This window comes from Rana temporaria, chromosome 3, assembly GCF_905171775.1.
Source record: "Rana temporaria chromosome 3, aRanTem1.1, whole genome shotgun sequence".
NCBI classification, from domain to species: Eukaryota; Metazoa; Chordata; class Amphibia; order Anura; family Ranidae; genus Rana; species Rana temporaria.
Genome location: NC_053491.1, coordinates 480,740,867 through 480,763,241, shown reverse-complemented (window position 1 = coordinate 480,763,241; position 22,375 = coordinate 480,740,867). Strand labels below are relative to the sequence as shown.

At 47.4% G+C, this 22,375-nt stretch overlaps 1 pseudogene; it reads left to right on the top strand.

The window, feature by feature from the left end:
• The first annotated feature begins 7,775 nt into the window (after positions 1-7,775).
• Positions 7,776-7,869, top strand: LOC120933999 (annotated as a pseudogene).
• The last annotated feature ends 14,506 nt before the right edge of the window (positions 7,870-22,375 follow it).

The window sequence follows — 22,375 nt, the reverse complement described above, 5'->3', positions numbered from 1 at the left end:
GCCGACGTATATGTACATGCGGCGGTCGTTAATCGGTTAAAAACCACCAAAAAAAAACTCAATTTGTGTAATTTTTTTTTTTTTAAATTGCATATGGGTACAGTGTTGCATGACTGCACACATGCCATTCAAAGTGCTTCAGTGCTGAAAGCTGAAAACTGGCATGGGCAGGAAGGGGTAAAGGTGCCCTGTTAATATGTTGTGGCGATAGTTCTACACAGGGATGGTTGGAGCTCCTCATAATGGGCACAGCAGGTGTACAGACCCAGGAACCTTAAAATATCTGTCCTGGGTGGAACACTGCTGGAATGCGTTCTTCAACAATTGTCTTTCAGGAAAATCAAAAAGATCTATGGTAATAATGATAATGAATTCCTTTTTATCTCTCCTGAATTATGTCCTGAAGACCACCAATCAGTAAAGCAAAAATTCTACAAAACATTGTAAGAAATTACTCAGATAAGAGATGCACAGCAGATGAATAGACCCAGGAACTCAACATAGGGATGGTGAGAACCCCTCATAATGGGCATACCAAGTGTACAGACCCAAGAACTCATCTTGGAGATTGTAGGAACCCCTCATAATGGGCACAACAGGGGTAGAGACCCAAGAACTCAGCACAGGGATGATGGTAACTCCTCATAATGCACACAGCGGGTGTACAGACCCAGAAACTCAACGCCGGGATGGTGGGAACCCTTTATAGTGGGCACAGCAGGTGTACAGACACAGGAACTCAACGCAGGGATGGTGGGAACCCTTTATAGTGGGCACAGCAGGTGTACAGACACAGGAACTCAACAAAGGGATGGTGGGAACCTCTAATAATGGGCATGGCAGGTGTATAGACCCAGGAACTCAGCAAAGGGATGTGGGAACCCCTTATAGTGGGCACAGCAGGTGTACAGACCCAGGAACTCAACATAGGGATGGTGAGAACCCCTCATAATGGGCATAACAAGTGTACAGACCCAAGAACTCAGCTTGGAGATTGTAGGAACTCCTCATAATGGGCACAACAGGGGTAGAGCCCAAGAACTCAACATAGGGATGGTGGGAACCCCCCATAATGGGCACAACAGGTGTAGAGACCCAGGAACTCAACATAGGGATGGTGGGAACCTCTAGTAATGAGCATAGCAGGTGTACAGACCCAGGAACTCAGCACAGGGATGTGGGAACCCCTCATAGTGGGCACAGTAGGTGAACAGACTTGGGAACGCAACATAGGGATAGTGGGAACCCCTTATAATGGAAATAACAGGTGTTCAGACTCAGGAACTCAGTTCAGAGATTGTGGGAACTCCTCATAATAGGCACAGCAGGTGTGCAGACCTGGGAGTCAGCACAGGAATGGTGGGAACTCCTTATACTAGGCACAGCAGGTCTACGGACCCAGGAACTCAGCACAGGGATGATGAGAACCTTTCATAACTTGGCACAGCAGGTGTCCAGACCTGGGAACTTAGCATAGAGATGGTGGGAACCCCTCGTAATTGGTACAGGATGTGTACAGACCCAGGAACTCAGCACAGGGGTGGTGGGAACCCCTCATAATGGGTACAGGAGGTGTCCAGACCTGGGAACTTAGCATAGGGATGGTGGGAACCCCTCATAATTGGTACAGGATGTGTACAGACCCAGGAACTTAGCACAGGGGTGGTGGGAACCCCTCATAATGGGTACAGGAGGTGTACAGACCCGGGAACTTTGAAATAAAATATCTGTCCTGGGTGAAACACCATGGGAACACTTTCTTCAAAAATATCTCAGGAATATCAAGAAGATCTATGATGATGAATTCCTTTGTATCTTTCCTGAATTATCTCCTGAACAGTGGTGGCCACTCCCCCCCAATCCATGCGTCTGGCCCCCTAATCTACATGCAGGGCACCGGACGCATTGATTTCAATGTTTTTTTGTTTTTTTTTTTAAGCACATGATTACAGCCTGAGGCTCTAATTGGCTTAAAAAAAGGGTGGGCTCGGGGCACTGCGCCCTGAGCCCACCCACTTGTGTGGTAATAGCGAATGAATATTCTCCGCCGTTCGTCTCTCCGGGAATTTTGAGCACCAGCCGCCACTGCTTTTGAGGACACCCAATCAGTAAAGAAGAATTTCTACAGATCATAAAAGGGTGGGCTTGGGTCACTGCGGCCTGAGCCCACCTACTTGTGTGGCAATAGTGAATGAATAATCGCCGCCGTTCGTCTCTCCGAAATTTTGATCACCAGCCACCCCTTTTTCTGAAGACCCCCAATCAGTTAAGTTGAATCTCTACAGATTATTGTAAGAAATGTAATAAAGAGAAGATGATTGTCTGGTTGTGATGAAACCGCCCCCCTCGTGTTCCTACCTGTCCGTCCTGTGCTGGAGAAGACACTGAGCTGTGTTCTGGGACACCGTTACCCTTTTATATGAACAATGAAAACCTATCACTGATGCTCCTCAGTATCCTGCCCCAGGCCAGAGGGAAGAATGTCAACCTCCCCATGGCAGCCTCATAAGCATCATAAAACACAAGAGGAATAAGAGGAAACACAAAAGAACGCATAAGAGAAAATTCTAACCTAGATTAACCTCCCTGGCGGTATGATTCTGTCAGAAAAAACATGCTAAAAGCGGTACCATTATTTGCAAGGAAATTTGGCGTTTTATATTGTAGGTCTGTAATTTTTAGAAATAACTCACTTAAATCTGACCAAACAAGCTTCTAATAGGCATCCCGGGTATGACATTTTTTTAAAAACAAAATTATAAATTATAATATAATAAATAATTATAAATAATTATAACAAATAATAATATAATTATAATAAAAATTATTCAATAATGTAATCAAATCAAAATCACTGAAATTTGCTCAGTTGCAGAATTGTTGCTGTCATTATTTTTTTTTTTTTATGACGAATTTCCCCACAAATCGCTATCGCACAATTCTGCAAGTGATTATAATTTATTATCGCTGTTTTTTAGCTGATCTAAAACTATTTTTGACATAAAGGGACACTTTTGGTTGCTATGGACAATCTACAGTTTGCAGGGAGAAAGAAACGTTTTTATTATATAAAATGACATGCATGACACAGGACAGACCACTAGGGACAGGGGGGGTGTGTTTTTTTTACATACAGTACTGTAATCTATAAGATTACAGTATACTGTATGTAAGGTGTTTGTTTACTTTTTTGAATTTGGCGCCGTTCTCCGTCCCCGTGCGTCGTAACGTCGCAGGGAACGGAGATCGGCGTCACACGGAGGCACTGTGTGAATCGAGCGAGGTCCTGCTCGCTCACACAGCGCGGTGGCATCGCTGGATCCAGGGACAAGGTAAGTAACTTGTGCCTGTGGATCTAGCGAGGCAAGCCCGTGGCTGACACGGGGTTACCGATCGTAGCAGGAAAATCTAACCCCGTGTCAGACACGGGAAGACCGCCAGGGAGGTTAAGGGGCAAAGTAAAGCAGGCCATAGATAATGTCGTTATCTTTCATGCAACTACGGGTTGCAGAAAAAGTAAATTGCTTGATTTCCCCCATCAACACAGTCATCCCTTCCATTGAGCTATTCCATTGTCCCGGCGGGGGGCCGCGGAGTGCTGCCCCTGCCAGGATGATTGTGGCTAGCGGCCATGCTGGTTGTACCCAAGTCAATCAATGGATGAGGCGGCACTGATAGGCGGCACTGATGGCCACTAATAAGCCGCACTGATGGGCACTGATAGGCGACACTAGACGGTTCATTTAATTCTAAATCGTCATATAGATAACATTTTCGTTATCCGGATGCATCCAAATTACAATAGTAGCGAATTTAAAGCAAATTGATACAAATCTGAAATAACAATATGAAAAAAATCTAATTTGAAAACAAAGTCGAGTTTGAAAACAAACTCAAAATAGTGTTGACTTTTGCTAATTTACTTTAAAGACTTTTAGCTGGATTTAGGTATAGCGGCTCACTTTTGAGGCGGCGTAGCGTATCGCATATACGCTACGCCGCCGTAAGTCAGAGAGGCAAGTGCTGTATTCACAAAGCACTTGCCTCCTGAGTTACGGCGGCGTAGCGTAAATGGTCCGGCGTAAGCGCGCCTAATTCAAATGAGGATGAGGGGGCGTGTTTTATGTAAATTACTCGTGACCCGACGTGATTGACGTTTTTTACGAATAGCGCATGCGCCGTCCATGGACATATCCCAGTGTGCATTGCTCCAAAGTACGCCGCAAGGACGTATTGGTTTTGACGTGAACGTAAATTACGTCCAGCCCCATTCACGGACGACTTACGCAAACGACGTAAAATTTTCAAATTTCGACGCGGGAACGACGGCCATACTTAACATTGACTAGGCCAGCTATTTGTTAGACTAACTTTTCGCCGGAAAAAGCCTTACGTAAACGACGTAAAAAAATGCTTCAAATCCATTGGAAAAATTTGAATCCGGTCTAAAACGAATACATGAAACAAAACTATATGAATCGATCCGAAACTAAACCATTTTTTTTGTTCTGCACATGTGTAGGCGACACTGATGGCTACTGATAGGCAGCACTGATGGGCAGCACTGATGGCCAATGCTAAGCTGCACTGATCGCTAGCTTATGTGGCCATTCATACAGGTGGGAAACTCATCTTTGCTCCAACGCCTCTAACTTTGCTGTGTCCAAGTAGGCAACGGGGTTGTTGTCCATGAAAACCTCTATGTTTGCCCTGGTGAGGTACTCTGCAAACTTTTTGGTGATGGCCCACACTAAGACTAGTAACTCCAATTAGAAAGAGCTGTAATTATGGGGGTTCTTTTCAGTAGGCCGGACGCTTCAGCCTGCGAAGGCGATCACCCGTTCACAAACTGTTTTTGTTTAAGCATTTCAAAGGCCTGTTGTTGGGGATGATGCCACTGGGCTTAGATGGAGGGTGAAGAACTATCTTTCTTCTGGGTGGCCTGGCCGCTCAGCAGGTGGGTAGCTGGAGCTGTTATTTGGGGAAATCTATGGATGAATCTTTGGTAATACCAGAAAGGAGCTTAGCTCAGTCCCTTTTTTTGGGGGGTGCCAGTCCTGGACTACTTATACCTTAGCTGGATCTAGGCAAACTCCTCCAGCTTCTACAATGTGCCACCAATACTGAATACTTTGTCTCACTGCATTTACTGGGTTGGAGTTTCAACCCATACTGTGCAAGATGGGTGAACACCCGGTCCAGGTGCTTGATGTGATCCTTAAAGGTTTTGGAGAAAATGATGATACCGTCCAAGTAGAATAGCACAGTGTCAAAGCTGAAGTCCCCCAGACATCTCCCCATTAAGCGCTGAAATGTCCTGAAGGCATTACTCAGGCCGAAGGGCATACGGTTAGATTTGAAAAGTTCCAGGGGTGTGACAATAGCATTTTTTTTTTTTTTGTGATTTTAATCTCTCAAAAAGACATGCCAGTAGCCACTTGCCCAATCAAGGGTGGAGAACCCTTGATTGCCAAAGCGATTCCTCTACCTGGGGTAATGGGTAGCCAGTGAGTACAGGCATTTAACTTGCAGGTAGTCTATGCAAAACCGCAAACTTCCATCTTTCTTTAGCACCAGAACCACTGGAGCAGCCCTTGTGCTACGACTTTCTATAATCATCCCGCTCTGTAGTATGTTGCGGAGCAAGTCCTTGACCTCCTGGCACAATGCTGGGGGAATATGATGGTATTGCTCCCGAATTAATAGAGCATCCTCGTATGGATTGGGTGACTGATGGACTCAATATAGCCATAGTCTTCAGGGCTGGTGACCAAAATCAGTAGATGCTTATGAAGCAGTTGGTGATGCAGTCTTTGTTGTAGTAGAGGCTAGGAAGGGAATATCCAGCTGTTCCAACACTCGTCCAGTGAAGACACGGCTGCTTGTAGTGGAGCACAAAAGGCCTCTACCCTGGGTTGAGGCGCCGGGACACAGTGACAGAGCACTGTATACAGGTCTGCTAGGGTGGTGTGACAGACTCGAACCCTCTTATGTCTAAAATCATCCTATGTCTTGGACTACCTGAGATGGGATTATTATGTTATTATTATCCACAATGTATTCCAGGATATCTGTAAAGAACTATTTACTGTTTGTTGATTCTGAACTCAACGGGTTAATTGTAAGAGTGACTCATTCATAATGATGGGACTAGGGTTGTCCCGATACCACTTTTTTAGGACCGAGTACAAGTACCGATACTTTTTTTCAAGTAGTCGCCGATACCGAATACCGATACTTTTTTTAAATGTGTCCCCAAATGCAGCCATGTCCCTCACATATGCAGCCATGTCCCTCACATATGCAGCCATGTCCCTCTAGCCATGTCCCTCACATATGCAGCCATGTCCCTCTAGCCATATCCCTCACATATGCAGCCATGTCCCTCACATATGCAGCCATGTCCCTCTAGCCATGTCCCTCTAGCCATGTCCCTCACATATGCAGCAATGTCCCTCTAGCCATGTCCCTCACATATGCAGCCATGTCCCTCTAGCCATGTCCCTCACATATGCAGCCATGTCCCTCACATATGCAGCAATGTCCCTCACATATGCAGCAATGTCCCTCTAGCCATGTCCCTCACATATGCAGCCATGTCCCTCACATATGCAGCAATGTCCCTCACATATGCAGCAATGTCCCTCTAGCCATGTCCCTCACATATGCAGCCATGTCCCTCACATATGCAGCAATGTCCCTCACATATGCAGCCATGTCCCTCTAGCCATGTCCCTCACATATGCAGCCATGTCCCTCACATATGCAGCAATGTCCCTCACATATGCAGCAATGTCCCTCTAGCCATGTCCCTCACATATGCAGCCATGTCCCTCACATATGCAGCAATGTCCCTCACATATGCAGCAATGTCCCTCTAGCCATGTCCCTCACATATGCAGCCATGTCCCTCACATATGCAGCAATGTCCCTCACATATGCAGCAATGTCCCTCTAGCCATGTCCCTCACATATGCAGCCATGTCCCTCACATATGCAGCAATGTCCCTCTAGCCATGTCCCTCACATATGCAGCCATGTCCCTCACATATGCAGCAATGTCCCTCACATATGCAGCAATGTCCCTCACATATGCAGCAATGTCCCTCTAGCCATGTCCCTCACATATGCAGCCATGTCCCTCACATATGCAGCAATGTCCCCCACATATGCAGCCATGTCCCTCTAGCCATGTCCCTCACATATGCAGCCATGTCCCTCTAGCCATGTCCCTCACATATGCAGCAATGTCCCTCTAGCCATGTCCCTTGATGTGGCGGTGCGATGCGGCGGGGGGGAAAGGGGGGGAGAAAGTATTCTATTTAGGTATCGGGGGTATTTGCGCGAGTACGAGTACTCCCGCAAATACTCGGTATCGGTCCCGATACCGATACTGGTATCGGTATCTGGACAACCCTAGATGGGACACATACTGTTAGATGCTAATGTCACCAACTCTAGCCATCTGTCTGTTCTCTGTTCTAATTGACCCTGCTATTGTGTAAAGATGTCCTGTGTTTACACTTATGATAATGTGTATTGCATAGCAGGTGAGCGAAGAGACGGGACGTCTACCTTGAGAGGTCATATCTCAGAGTCGCCTAGTCTGGGTAAATGATTAGTTAATTAACTCATGTTAATTTATGTTCTGGTTACCTTTTCTTTGAACTGTATATAAGGTTGCATTCTTGGTTCTATTAAACACTCCATGTTCAGCAGACAAACGAGTCTTGTTTGGTTGTGTGTTGAGAGCAGCTGGAATAGCTGATATTTATATCGCTTCTTGGCCTTTTGGCTAAGATCAAGTGTAGTATCAACTATACTTGATCTTAGCCAAAAGGCCAAGAAGCGATATAAATATGAGCTATTCCAGCTGCTCTCAACACACAACGAGACGCCTATCAACTATAGCCTTTAGGGGTGTCTCTGCGTCACAGCTAGGACGTTGAGAACCATTTGTATCTATCCAAGCCAATTGGTCCTTGTGGGGTACCCTCTGCTCGGCCATGTAGGATTGTTGATTAAATTCAGCTTCACCTACTCGCTGCTATTAGAACCCCCATGCCCAAGGCAAGGACATAGCCACATACCTCCAGAGGTTCTGCATCGTGGTAAAGGACCCAGTCCAAATCCTCAATGTCAACGGCTTCTGGATAGGTAAGTGGTCCGTTATTTGCAAATTTAGGTAAGACCCTTCGGGGGACATGCAGCACCTGCAGCCGTGCTTCTCCCTGGGATATTCTGCAGGCCTCCTTTTCTACCCCGGGATGCCCAACAACTGCAACAGATGTGGCCATCCTGGGCACATGGGTAAGGATTGCACAGAACTTTTTTGCAGGTTCTGTAGGGTTTCAGGCCACGAGACCAAGGACTACCCGAGGTCCAAAGCCTGCAACCTCTGTGGTTTGGCAGAGCATGTCTTCATGCAATGCCCCCAGAGGACCTGGACCTATGCTGGAGCCCTGATCCAGGGTAAGCCAGCCCCTAGCTCCGGGAAGAAGCCACCAGAGAAGAAGCCAAGAGAGCCTCAGACGGCCCCAGGTAAGTCGGCCCCTGTCCCTGCCCCCTCCTCTGGCACACCCCCACCCACCCCCTCTGTGCCAGAAGAGACCCTTCCCACCCCACCGCCCACCCAGGACCTGTCCTCCATGGAGGACTTCCCCGCCCTCCCCCCTCCCACCCATCACAAGATCACTTTTATCGGTGGCGGGAGAGGTATGGTGCCCCAACCCCTTCCGCCCACGCTCTGGTCATCTCAATCGGTTACCGGAGCCGCCGGGAGCGGTGGAGATGATCGGGTCCTCTCCCCTTTTCTAGCAAAAAAATTATAATTTTTTAACTTGTAAACAACAAATCTTAAAAAGTCCTTAACTACTTTACATCCAGGCAATTGACAAAAGACGGCCACAAGGTGGCTCTCAATTGCCGGGAGGACGTCTATGGACGTCCTCCGCTCCTCCAGCCACTGGGGGGCGCGCGCTCCCCTGCCGCATCACTAAAGTGCCGATGCGCGTGCCTGGCGGCCGCGATGTCCGCCGGGTGCCCGCAATCGGCGGATACACAGACAAGTATGTGGATCTGTGTGTGTAAACACACAGATCCACAGATACAGTTGGATTTCCCACGACTCAGTTTCTTTTGGCACAGGTTGCAAATGGCATCACTGTTATCAGAGGCAGACACACAAAAAAAATGCCACACTGCTGAGCTTTGCAATGACGGCATTCTGGTGGTGGCAACAGCATGCGTTGATTGGCGTGCTGTCTGGCTGACCCCGGGTGCCGATACATGCTGTCTGACTGTGCCACTAGCTCCTTGCGACGACCTCCCCCTGCTTCCAACTCGTCTCCTCCTCCTCCTCTCTGTCTCCCCATCTGAACTTTCCCCCTCTTCTTCTTCTCTTCGAGCGGGCACCCACGTGACATCCCCAGACACATCGTCATCATCAACCGCTTCACTTGTATCTGACAACTCAGCAAAGGAAGCAGCAGCGGGTACATCATCATCACACCATACGTCCATGTGTGTAATGCTGCCTGACTGAGTCATATCCCTTTTATCTACATCCTCTGGCAATAATGGTTGCGCATCACTCATTTCTTCCAACTGATATGTAAATAACTCCTCTGACAGATCAAGTGAAGCAGCTGTGATGCTAGTGTTGGTGGTGGCGGCAGACGGGCGAGTGGTAACTTGAGAGGTACCCGAAGCTGAGCTGGAGGAGGATGGTGCATCAAGATTTCGAGCGGAAGCTGTAGAAGATTGGGTGTCCTGTGTTAGCCAGTCAACTATGTCCTCAGAACTTTTCGAGTTCAGGGTACGTGGCCTCTGAACACTTGGCATTATTCTAGGGCCAAAGGGAATCACAGCACCACGACCACGACGGCCCCTACGGGGTGGCCTGCCTCTGCCAGTCATTTTTTTTTTTTGTTTAGTTGTACTATGCGTGCAAGCTACTGTGACACCAGATATGAGTGGCACTGTGCACTGGCAGAAGTTGGCAGAGTAGACACTGTAGGCCTGACACACGCCTGCAGACAACTAACTGCTATTCTATTGCAGTCAAAAATGTTTTTTTTATTATTTAATCTACTATGCCACCAGATATATGAGTGGTGGCACTGGGCAAGTGGGCACAGTATACGCTATGAGCCTGACACACGCTGACAGCCAGGCAACTGACTACTATTCTATTGCAGTCAAATATATATTTTTTAAATGTTATGTACTGTGCCATCAAGATAGATGAGTGGTGGGTGGCACTGGGCACAGTGTACGCTGTACCCCTGACACACGCTGGCAGCCAGGCAACTGACTACTATTCTATTGCAGTTAATTTTTTTTTATGTTATCTACTGTGCCACCAAGATAGATGAGTGGTGGGTGGCACTGGGCACATTGTACGCTGTGCCCCTGACACACGCTGGCAGCCAGGCAACTGAATACTATTCTATTGCAGTCAATATTTTTTTTTATAAATGTTATCTACTGTGCCACCAAGATAGATGAGTGGTGGGTGGCACTGGGCACAGTGTACGCTGTGCCCCTGACAAACGCTGGCAGCCAGGCAACTGACTACTATTCTATTGCAGTCAAATATTTCTTTTTTAAATGTTATCTACTGTGCCACCAAGATAGATGAGTGGTGGGTGGCACTGGACACAGTGTACGCTGTACCCCTGACACACGCTGGCAGCCAGGCAACTGACTACTATTCTATTGCAGTTATTTTCTTATTTTATTTTTTTTATCTACTGTGCCACCAAGATAGATGAGTGGTGGGTTGCACTGGGCACAGTGTACGCTGTGCCCCTGACACACGTTGGCAGCCAGGCAACTGACTACTATTCTATTGCAGTCAATTTTTTTTTATATAAATGTTATCTACTGTGCCACCAAGATAGATGAGTGGTGGGTGACACTGGGCATAGTGTACGCTGTGATCCTGACACACACACACACGCTGCCTAGCAGGCAACTGCAATTAGATTACAGAGGGGGAAAAAAGCTGACTGATATACTAGCCCTAAAAAGGGCTTTTTGGGGTGCTGTCCTTACAGCAGAGATCAGATGAGTCTTTCAGGACTAGAGTGGACACTGAAAACACTAGCCAAGCTATAGATTTTCCTATTCAAACAGCAGCAGCTACACTCTCCCTCCTCTCACTAAGACTGCAGGTTCCGAATGAATCTAAAATGGATGCTGTCCAGGAGGTGGGAGGGTCAGGGAGGGAGGGTATGCTGCTGATTGGCTGGAATGTGTCTGCTGACTGTGAGGTAGAGGGTCAACGTTTGCTCAATGTTAATTAATAGGAGGCGGATCGAACATTGCATATGTTCGCCCGCGGCCGAACGCGAACAAGCGATAATCGCAGCGAACTATTCGCCGGCGAACAGTTCTGTACATCTCTAGTCCTGTCAGGGAGAGGAGACCGATGCTGTTTCCCTTGTACATAGGAACACAGATCGGTCACCTCCCCCAGTCAGTCCCCTTCCCCCACAGTTAGAAACACTATGCAGGGCACACATTTAACCCCTTCCTTGCCCCCTATTGTTAACCCCTTTCCTTCCAGTCACATTTATACAGTAACCAGTGCATATTTATAGCACTGGTCGCTGTATAAATGTGAATGGTCCCAAAAATATGTCAAACGTGTCCGATGTGTCCGCCGTAATGTCGCAGTCCCAATAAAAAACGCAGAGGTGATCAAATACCACCAAAAAAAAGCTCTATTTGTGGGAAAAAAAGGACGTAAATTTTGTTTGGGAGCCACGTCGCACGACCGTGCAATTGTCAGTTAAAGCGACGCAGTGCCAGAAGCTGAAATTTCGCCTGGGCAGGAAGGGGATATATGTGCCCAGTAAGCAAGTGGTTAATGTAATAGATGGAATTTGTGGTGTGTATCCTCAGTGTGGCACATGGAAAGCCCCTCTTTTTCTCCCTCCATGAGAGGAGGAGGGAGGAAGGTAAGTACAATTGTGCTCATAAGTTTACATACCCCAGCAGAATTTATGATTTCTTGGCCATTTTTCAGAGAATATAAATAATAACACAAAAACATTTCTTTCACTCATGGTTAGTGTTTGGCTGAAGCCTTTTATTATCAATCAACTGTGTTTACTATTTTTAAATCATAATGGCAACAGAAATTACCCTGATCAAAAGTTTACATACCCTGATGATTTTGGCCTAATAACAAGTTGACACAAAGGGGTTTGAATGGCTATTAAAGGTCACCATCCTCACCTGTGATCTGTTTGCTTGTAATTAGTGTGTGTGTATAAAAGGTCAATGAGTTTCTGGACTCCTGACAGACCCTTGCATCTTTCATCCAGCGCTGCATGGACGTTTCTGGATTCTGAGTCATGGGGAAAGCAAAAGAATTGTCAAAGGATCTGCAGGAAAAGGCAGTTGAACTGTATAGCACAGGTAAGGGATATGTAGCGCTACCCCCTCTGGAGCCACTGGTTGATTTGGGATCTACTCTCTCTTTGCTTGGCTCACCCCTATTTAACTGGCTCAAACCCTCCCTTGACACCTGGTGGGTGTATTGTGACCTCTGCTTGGCTGGGGTCACAATAGCAGGCACACAACATGAAATGACCGTATATCAACAGTATTACCTGCTTTAATGCATGGCCCCTCCAGGTGAGAAAATACACACCACACAGCCAATATATTTAAACCAAAGAAGATAGGTTTACTTTATATAGGTTAGAGAAAGCAAATATGGGGTTGAAACACAAGTAAACAATTGTTATGCAATGGCACAATATGATTCTGCAAGGGCCCTTGCAGGAATCAGTAAATGACAATAATGAAAATAACTGAGCTAAGAATGGTACCATTCAGTTAAACTAGACTAGTGCAAGCAATATATGCCGGAGAGCTCCCTCTAGCGAGCAGTCCTGCAAACAGCTAAGAAACGTCTCGAGACTAAGGACCACGTTGCGGCCGGTTGGTGCACGTTAATTTATAATCCGCAAATGGTGAACGATGAAAAGAAGTTAATCAAACAAAGTATCCTGAACAGCAACGTTGGTGAACTGATCGCTCGTCAGCGTCAGTCACTTTTGTATAATAACTATAAAGTTAGAGGGCCTCTAAGTCTCAGCTAGAGGCCAAACACGTGTCTCCGGCTTGTAGGGTGGCACTGAGTTAACTGTCTGAAAGGGAGGATTTGAAGTTGAGCATGTGCTCTCTCACCCGACAGGCCTGATCCGCCTGAATTCTTCTCAAAAGGCGCATTGGTAGGTCACTGCCCCACAGCATAAGGATCCTGGCATCACGCTCTCCACTGTTTCAGTTGTCAGCTGGGCGGCCTCTCCGATCTCCTGGAACACGAGCTGGGTATGGTGGTCTTGCTTCCATCTGGATGGCTGGTCTCCCGGAAAGGTTAGGCCCAAGTTTCAGGCCTAACAGCACAGCTGTGCTATAGTCAGCAGCTCCGCAGAGGAGAAGATGCAGGTGCCGAGAGAGAGAGATCACCCCCTCCCTTTCCTTAAGTAACCTCCCCCATAAGTCTGTGCGGAGGTGTCACATGTTTCAATAACACAAGGCATTGTGGGAAATATAGTCTGTTTCTCCTAAGAGTCAATGGAGTCCATATCTCCCGCTTCTTGCAGTCCGACAATGCATAACTTCTTAAAGGTATCGTACATATTTACAGGCGTAGATAAAGTTCCAGTGGAGTTTAGGCCTGTCAGTAGATTCTGACAGGATGACTCCGCTACAAATATAAAAAGATATCCAAGGAATTGAGAATGCCAATCAGCAGTGTTCAAACTCTAATCAACAAGTGTAAAATGAGGGGTTCTGGTGAAACCAAACCACGGTCAGGTAGACCAACAAAAATTTCAGCCACAAGTGCCAGGAAAATTGTTCAGGATGCAAAGAAAAACCCACAAATAACTTGCAGTGTGGCTGTGTCAAAATGCACAATATGGAGGCACTTGAAGAAAGATGGGCTGCATGGTCGAGTCACCAGAAGAAAGTCTTTACTACGTAAATGTCACAAAGTATCCGCTTACAATACGCCAAACAGCACAGAGACAAGCCTCAAACCTTCTGCTACAAAATCAGTGATGAGACCAAAATTGAGCTTTTTGGCCACAACCATAAACACTATATTTGGAGAGGAGACAACAAGGCCTATGATGAAAGGTCCACCATCCCTACTGTGAAACATGGAGGTGGGTCGCTGATGTTTTGGGGATTTGTGAGCTACAAAGAGAAAGGAAATTTGGTCAAAATTGTTGGCAAGATGAATGCAGTATGTTATCAAAAAATTCTGAAGGAACATTTCATTCATCAGCCAGGAAGCTGTGCATGCGACGTACTTGGACATTCCAACATGACAATGATCAAAAACACAAGGCCAAGTCCACCTGTCATTGGCTACAGCAGAATAAAGGGAAGGTTCTGGAGTGGCCATCTCAGTCTCCTGACCTCAATATCATTGAGATCCCAAATGTGCCGTTCATGCGAGACAGCCCAAGAATTTACAGGAACTGCCAAGAGGAATGGGGAGCTTTACCATCTGAGAAGATAAATAGCCTCATCCACAAATACCACAAAAGACTTCAAGCTGTCATTGGTGTTAAAGGGGGCAATACACGGTATTAAGACCTGGGTATGTAAACTTTTGATCAGGGTCATTTGGGTAGTTTCTGTTGTCAATATGATATAAAAAGAGTAAACACAGTTGATTGATAATAAATGGCTTCAGCCAAACACTAACCATGAGTGAAAGAAAAGTTGTTGTGTTTTCATTCATATTCTCTGAAAAATGGGAAAGAAATCATAAATTCTGCCAGGGTATGTAAACTTATGAGCACAACTGTATATTGCAATGGTGGATGATCCGGCCATTCTAATATTTATGTGTAAGAAGCCGTCCATCTCTTGTCCTGGAACTATTTCATATATTTTGTACGTTGGGATTTTTGCCTAAACTAGAAGCTATATTTGCATAATGAGGAAATGAAACGTGAGTAAGGAAGTAAAGACAAACGCCACATAATGATAGGATGTAAGACATGTTATATGGACCAAGGTGAAAGTTTAAACCCTTCATGCGTGAGGCTCCATTCACACCTGAGCGTAGCACGGCAACAGCTGCATTTTTTTAAGATTCCGCCAACGATCCAAAATCGCTCAGGTAGGACTGGAGCCTGAGGGTAAAACAAATGTTAAAGCGGCAGTTAATCACTTAAAGTGGAGGTTCACCCTATAAAAAATTTCTAACACTGCATCCAGCCCAGTCCTGCATATAAAATGACACTGACCTTTTTTTTTCTTTGCCGTAGATAGCGTTTAGCCGTGGAATTCACCGCAGCTTCCGGGTAGGGAATCCCGCGGGAGTGGGCGTTCATATTGTCATGCCAATTGATTGACATGCTAAACGACGGCGCACACAGCGCGTCACGACTTCCCAAAGGAAGCTCGGGTCGGCTCGGCTCTATTCGGCGCCTGCGCACCGGCGCCGAATAGTGTCATTTTATATGCAGGACTGGGCTGGATGCAGTGTTAGAATTTTTTTATAGGGTGAACCTCCACTTTAAGGACCCCTTCACGCTGATATACGTGAGTGAGTGAGTGAGTGAGTAACTTGTATAGCGCAACAAATGTGAACTTAATCACCTCAAGGCGCTTTGCATCCAGCGTTGTCCTATCCTTCAGAAGAGGTGGGTCTTTAATTTGTTCCTAAAAGCCAGATGGTTTTCTTCCAAGCGGATGGTCGTGGGTAGAGCATTCCAAAGCCGGGGTCCTTGGACTGCAAATCTACGTTCTCCCTCAGATTTGTACCGGTATTTAGGGATTTGGAGAAGGTTTTGGTTAGTTGACCGGAGCACGCGTTTGGTGACGTAGGATTTTATTTTCTCGCTTAAGTATTGAGGAGCGTTACCTTGTGTACATTTGTGGGTGAGGCAGAGCGTCTTGAAAGTCACCCGGTCCCTTTGGGGCAGCCAGTGGTGGGACCTCAAGACTGGAGAGATTGGTTCCGACGTTTTTTTACCTGTTACCAGTCTGGCTGCCATGTTCTGGACGACTTGTAGGCATGAAATCTGGTATTTCGGTAGTCCTAAGTAGAGGGAGTTTGCGTAGTCGAGTCGTGAGTTGATGATTGTTCCAACTACTACTGCTGTGTCCTCTTCTGGGATGAAGGGGATGAGTCTACATAGCATGCGGAGAAGATGATGAGATCCGCTGACTACTGACCCTATTTGTGCATTCATAGTCATGTCTGAGTCAAAGATGACTCCGAGGCTTTTGACTTTGTTGCTTGGCGCAATGGTTTGTCCGAGGATGGTGGGTGGTGTCCAAGTGGTCCTAGAATAAGATTTCCGATTTGCGTGAAGGATGAGGAGTTCTGTTTTGGATCCGTTGAGTTTGAGGGAGCTTTCAGTCATCCATTTGTCGATCAGTGTAAGGCACTTTCCTAGTTCATGAAATTGGTCTTTTTTGTTGGTGATTCGAAAGTAAAGCTGCGTGTCGTCAGCATAGGAGTGGTAGCGCAGGTCCTGTTTGCTGATGATTTTGAGGAGCGGGCGGATGTAGATGTTGAAGAGTGCAGGTGAAAGGGGTGATCCTTGAGGGACTTTGCATGTAATGGTCCATGTTTCTGACGTGAAGCCTCCAAGTTTCACGGTCTGAGTGCGATTTTCTAGGAAAAATGCAAACCACGGTAGGGCAGAGTCAGAGACTCCGGCTACTTCTTTGAGTCGCGTGAGCAATGTGTTGTGGTCTACCGTGTCGAAGGCTGCACTGAGGTCCAGCAGCACTAGGAGACAGGATTCTCCATCATCTGCTGCTTCGAGGGCATCATCCCATATATTGAGAAGAGCGGTTTCTGTCCCGTGGCCTGGGCGAAAACCTGATTGTAGTGGATCTAGGAGTTTGTGGTCGTCCAGATGGGGCTGAAGCTGTTGTACTACTGCTTTCTCCATGATCTTGGAGATGGTGTTCAGGCTAGTTACCGGTCTGCGATGGTTAGGGTCTTTGGGGTCGAGGTTGGGTTTCTTTAAGAGGGGTTTAATTATGCCTTGCTTGAGGGTGATCAGAACCATCCCTTCCCTGAACGATTGGTTTATGATGTGCATTATGGTGGGTGCTAAGATGTCGGTGCATTCTTTCAAGAGTTTTGTAGGAATGATGTCATTAGGAGATGTGTTGTCTCGGAGGCTTCTGATGATGTTTTTAGTGGTGTCGATGGTAATTGGGACCAGCGCAAAATTCGTTGATCGTGGACTATTTGTGTTGGTTGCTTCTTCTTGCTTTATGTGAATAGGGTTTGTGTTGTTTTTTTTTTCTGTTGAATTGTTGCCCGAATCTTTCCGATTTTCTCAATAAAAAAGTCAGATAGTTCATTTTTATAGCACTTTTTGCTGTGAAAATTACAATGGTCCAAAAAATGTGTCAAAATTGTCTGATGTGTCCGCCATAATGTCGCAGTCACGAAAAAAAACGCTGATCGCCGCCATTAGTAGTAAAAGTATTATTAATAAAAATGCAATAAAACTATTCCCTATTTTGTAAACGATATACATTTTGCGCAAACCAATCGATAAACACTTATTGCGTTTTGTTTTACCAAAAATATGTGTAAGAATACGTATCCGCCTAAACTGAGGAAAAAAAATGTTTTTTTTATATATTTTTGGGGGATATTTTTTATAGCAAAAAGTAAAAAATATAGAATTTTTTTAAAAATTGTCGCTCTATTTTTAGAAAAAAAAAAGCAGAGGTGATCAAATACCACCAAAAGAAAGCTCTAATTGTGGGAAAAAAAGGACGCCAATTTTGTTTGGGAGTCATGTCGCACGACCGCGAAATTGTCAGTTAAAGCGATGCAGTGCCGAATCGCAAAAAGGGGAAAGTTCCTTAACCTGCATAATGGTCCGGGTCTTAAGTGGTTAACAGCCAATAAAAAAAATAAAAAATAAGAAACCTGCAAGACAATAGCATAATGTATAAGTAAATAAATGGTTTCAGTCAGCGCAAAACCACACAAAAGACCCTCAACTAAGCTGCTAAACACTTAAGGCCAATATATTGCAATCCTTAAATAGACATACGATAAAAAATAGTGCAGCTCTAAAATGTAAACAATTGCATATATGCACAACTAGCTGCTAAAAAACATATGCAAAGTCCCAAATAGTAAAGGGTGAAAACAAGAAGATGACGCTAACGGAGGCGCAGACAGGTAAAGTATAAAGCTCCTCAGTGGTGATCAAGGTGATCAGAACGATTGTATTCAATGTGCATCCTTTTTCTGTGTTTCCACCACCATAGGTACAAGCCACTCACCTTAACCTGTGGACCTCTGATTAAACAGAAAGGTCATTCAAGCGGTCACCCCCTAGGGTAGTCATATGTATGATGAAATGTAGTCCTTGAACCGATCCACCGATCGAATTCCAACATCAATTGTGTAGCATCAATATAATAGCCTCTTATGCAGTCATAGTCCATGTAAAATCAATAAGAGATATATAGTGCTCTCCGTTTTGACTATAAAACAACTTTATTAAAATAAAATGCTACTTACAGACATAGCATGGAAATCCCAGTGCTAAGATGTGAGACATGTAATGTAACATCTATGAATGGAACCAGGAAGATGGCTGTAGAGACGTCACGGTACCCTCCCGCACGCGTATCGTCCCAGTGGGCGGGACTTTTTCAGCGAATTTGCAAATTTGTGAACATGAGTCTGCTTATATTTATACCATCCACCCTACTTGGCTGTTATGAATAGACACGCCCTCACTACTTGCATTACAGGAACGTCACACACGTTCATGGGGCATAACCTGTGTCCACAGGTCCCAGCAATGTTACAGGAGCGCGGGACTCGTCAGAGGTCCGGCCCTACGTAATGTCTGTGCGGCCCATCACTGACATTCAATGGGTGTGTCTCTAATCAGGAGGATCATCCCTAGTAGTCACCTTGTACATACAAGGAGGGGGAGGAGCCCCAGGTGGTGGTTACGATCCATAGGGGGTGGACACCTGACGTCAGCTGCGCCTCTAGCTAGGTACAGAGGCGTGGGTGGCTACTAGGGATGATCCTCCTGATTAGAAATGCACCCATTGAACGTCAGTGATGGGCCCAAATACGCATTACGTAGGGCCTGACCTCTGACGGGTCCCACGCTCCTGTAACGTTGCTATGGCAATGTACGGCGTGGAGGGGGGACCTGTGGACGCAGGTTACGCCCCATGAATGTGTGTGACATTCCTGTAATGCAAGTGGTGAGGGCGTGTCTATTCATAACAGCCAAGTAGGGTGGATGGTATAAATATAAGCAGACTCATGACCCCCGTAAATTCGTTGAAGAAGTCCCGTCCCACCTCAGCAGTGCCACAGGATGATCGCCTCCATGCCACGCCGCATTAATGCCGTAATTCATGCAAAAGGAGCCCCGACCAAGCATACTATACCGTACATGGACAGACTTCTCACTAAGCCAACATTTCTGTATTAAAAATTAACTTTTTGATGATATTCTAATTTTATGAGATGCACCTGTGTGTGTATACATATATATATATATACACACAGTATATATGACCTTGGTTTGAAGTGGCTATAATATTGTTCTTTTCAGGCAGCTCTTTGATCTCGGTGTGACCAGATACTTTGGAGGAGAGAAGAGAAATATGGGGTCCATCCAGTGCTGTATTATGGCCTAGGCCGACATGACCCAGGCCTAGGGCGGCACTTTGCGAGGGGGCGGCATAAAAGCCGCCCCCCCCCCCCTGAGATCCCCCCTCATCCCGCACGGAGGGCCGCACAGCTGAATCCCGGAGCTCAGTGCCACGACAAGTTTCAGCACTGAGCTCCAGTAATTGGTCAGTCTAGGATGTGCGGGCACCTGGGACATCTGCCGCCCGGGGTCCCGCAGCGTCGATCGGCTTTCCAGAGCAGCCGTCCCTCTCTCTTCACTGAAATCCGCACACACTCTTCGGCTCCTCTTCCCCCTCAGGTCCAATGTTCCTGTGTACACAGCTAGGAGGAGGAGCCGAGGAGAGACACAACTTCAACGAGAGCGCTGCTGGTATGTGCGCTGTATACAGCCAGAGAGGACACATGGAGTGATGGGAGGGGAGAGAGGAGTATGGGGATATGTGCTGGGGAGTGATTTCCCCCCCCCCCCCCACTAGCACATATCCTCCCCCCTCCCAAATCACTCCCCAGCACATATCCCCATACTCCTCTCTCCCTCCAAATTAAAAGATGCTGCGTCCCCTCCCCACAGCTTCACTGTGTCCCTCTGTCCTAATCCCACAGTGTCCCTCTGTCCTAATCCCACTCTGTCCCTCTGTCCTAATCCCACTCTGTCCCTCTGTCCTAATCCCACTGTGTCCCTCTGTCCTAATCCCACAGTGTCCCTCTGTCCTAATCCCACTCTGTCCCTCTGTCCTAATCCCACTCTGTCCCTCTGTCCTAATCCCACTCTGTCCCTCTGTCCTCATGGTGTCCCTCTGTCCTCATGGTGTCCCTCTGTCCTCATCCCACGGTGTCCCTCTGTCCTAATCCCACTCTGTCCCTCTGTCCTAATCCCACTGTGTCCCTCTGTCCTAATCCCACTGTGTCCCTCTGTCCTAATCCCACTGTGTCCCTCTGTCCTAATCCCACTGTGTCCCTCTGTCCTAATCCCACTGTGTCCCTCTGTCCTAATCCCACTGTGTCCCTCTGTCCTAATCCCACAGTGTCCCTCTGTCCTAATCCCACTCTGTCCCTCTGTCCTAATCCCACTGTGTCCCTCTGTCCTAATCCCACTGTGTCCCTCTGTCCTCATGGTGTCCCTCTGTCCTCATGGTGTCCCTATGTCCTCATCCCACGGTGTCCCTCTGTCCTAATCCCACTCTGTCCCTCTGTCCTAATCCCACGGAGTCCCTCTGTCCTAATCCCACTGTGTCCCTCTGTCCTAATCCCACTGTGTCCCTCTGTCCTAATCCCACTGTGTCCCTCTGTCCTCATCCCACTGTGTCCCTCTGTCCTCATCCCATGGTGTCCCTCTGTCCTCATCCCACAGTGTCCCTCTGTCCTCATCCCACAGTGTCCCTCTGTCCTCATCTCATGGTGTCCCTCTGTCCTAATCCCACGGTATCCCTCTGTCCTAATCCCAGGGCGTCCCTCTGTCCTCATGGTGTCCCTCTGTCCTCATCCCAGGGCTTCCCTCTGTCCTAATCCCAATTGTGTCCCTCTGTCCTCATCCCACGGCATCCCTTTGTCCCCATGGTGTCCCTCTGTCCTCATGGCATCACTCTGTCCCCACGGTGTCCCTCTGTCCTAATCCCACTGTATCCCTCTGTCCTCATCCAAGGGCGTCCCTCTGTCCTCATGAAGTCCCTCTGTCCCCACGGTGTCCCTGTGTCCTCATCCCAGGGCGTCCCTCTGTCCTCATCCCACGGTGTCCCTCTGTCCTCATCCAAGGGCGTCCCTCTGTCCTCATGAAGTCCCTCTGTCCCCACGGTGTCCCTGTGTCCTCATCCCAGGGCGTCCCTCTGTCCTCATGGCATCCCTCTGTCCTCATCCCACGGTGTCCCTCTGTCCTCATCTCATGGTGCCCCTCTGTCCTCATCCCACGATGTCCCTCTGTCCCCACAGTGTCCCTCTGTCCTCATCCCACGGCATCCCTCTGTCCCCACGGTGTCCCTCTGTCCTCATCCCACGATGTCTCTCTGTCCTCATCCCATGGTGTCCCTCTGTCCTCATCCCACGGTGTCCCTCTGTCCTCATCCCACGATGTCCCTCTGTCCTCATCCCACGTTATCCCTCTGTCCTAATCCCAGGGCGTCCCTCTGTCCTCATGGTGTCCCTCTGTCCTCATCCCAGGGCATCCCTCTGTCCTAATCCCAATTGTGTCCCTCTGTCCTCATCCCACGGCATCCCTCTGTCCCCATGGTGTCCCTCTGTCCTCATGGCATCCCTCTGTCCCCATGGCGTCCCTCTGTCCTCATCCCACGGTGTCCCTCTGTCCTAATCCCACTGTGTCCCTCTGTCCTCATCCCAGGGAGTCCCTCTGTCCTCATGGCGTCCCTCTGTCCCCACGGTGTCCCTGTGTCCTCATCCCAGGGCGTCCCTCTGTCCTCATGGCATCCCTCTGTCCTCATCCCACTGTGTCCCTCTGTCCTCATCCCATGGCATCCCTCTGTCCCCATGGTGTCCCTCTGTCCTCATGGAATCCCTCTGTCCCCATGGCGTCCCTCTGTCCTAATCCCACTGTGTCCCTCTGTCCTCATCCCAGGGAGTCCCTCTGTCCTCATGGCGTCCCTCTGTCCCCACGGTGTCCCTGTGTCCTCATCCCAGGGCGTCCCTCTGTCCTCATGACATCCCTCTGTCCTCATCCCACTGTGTCCC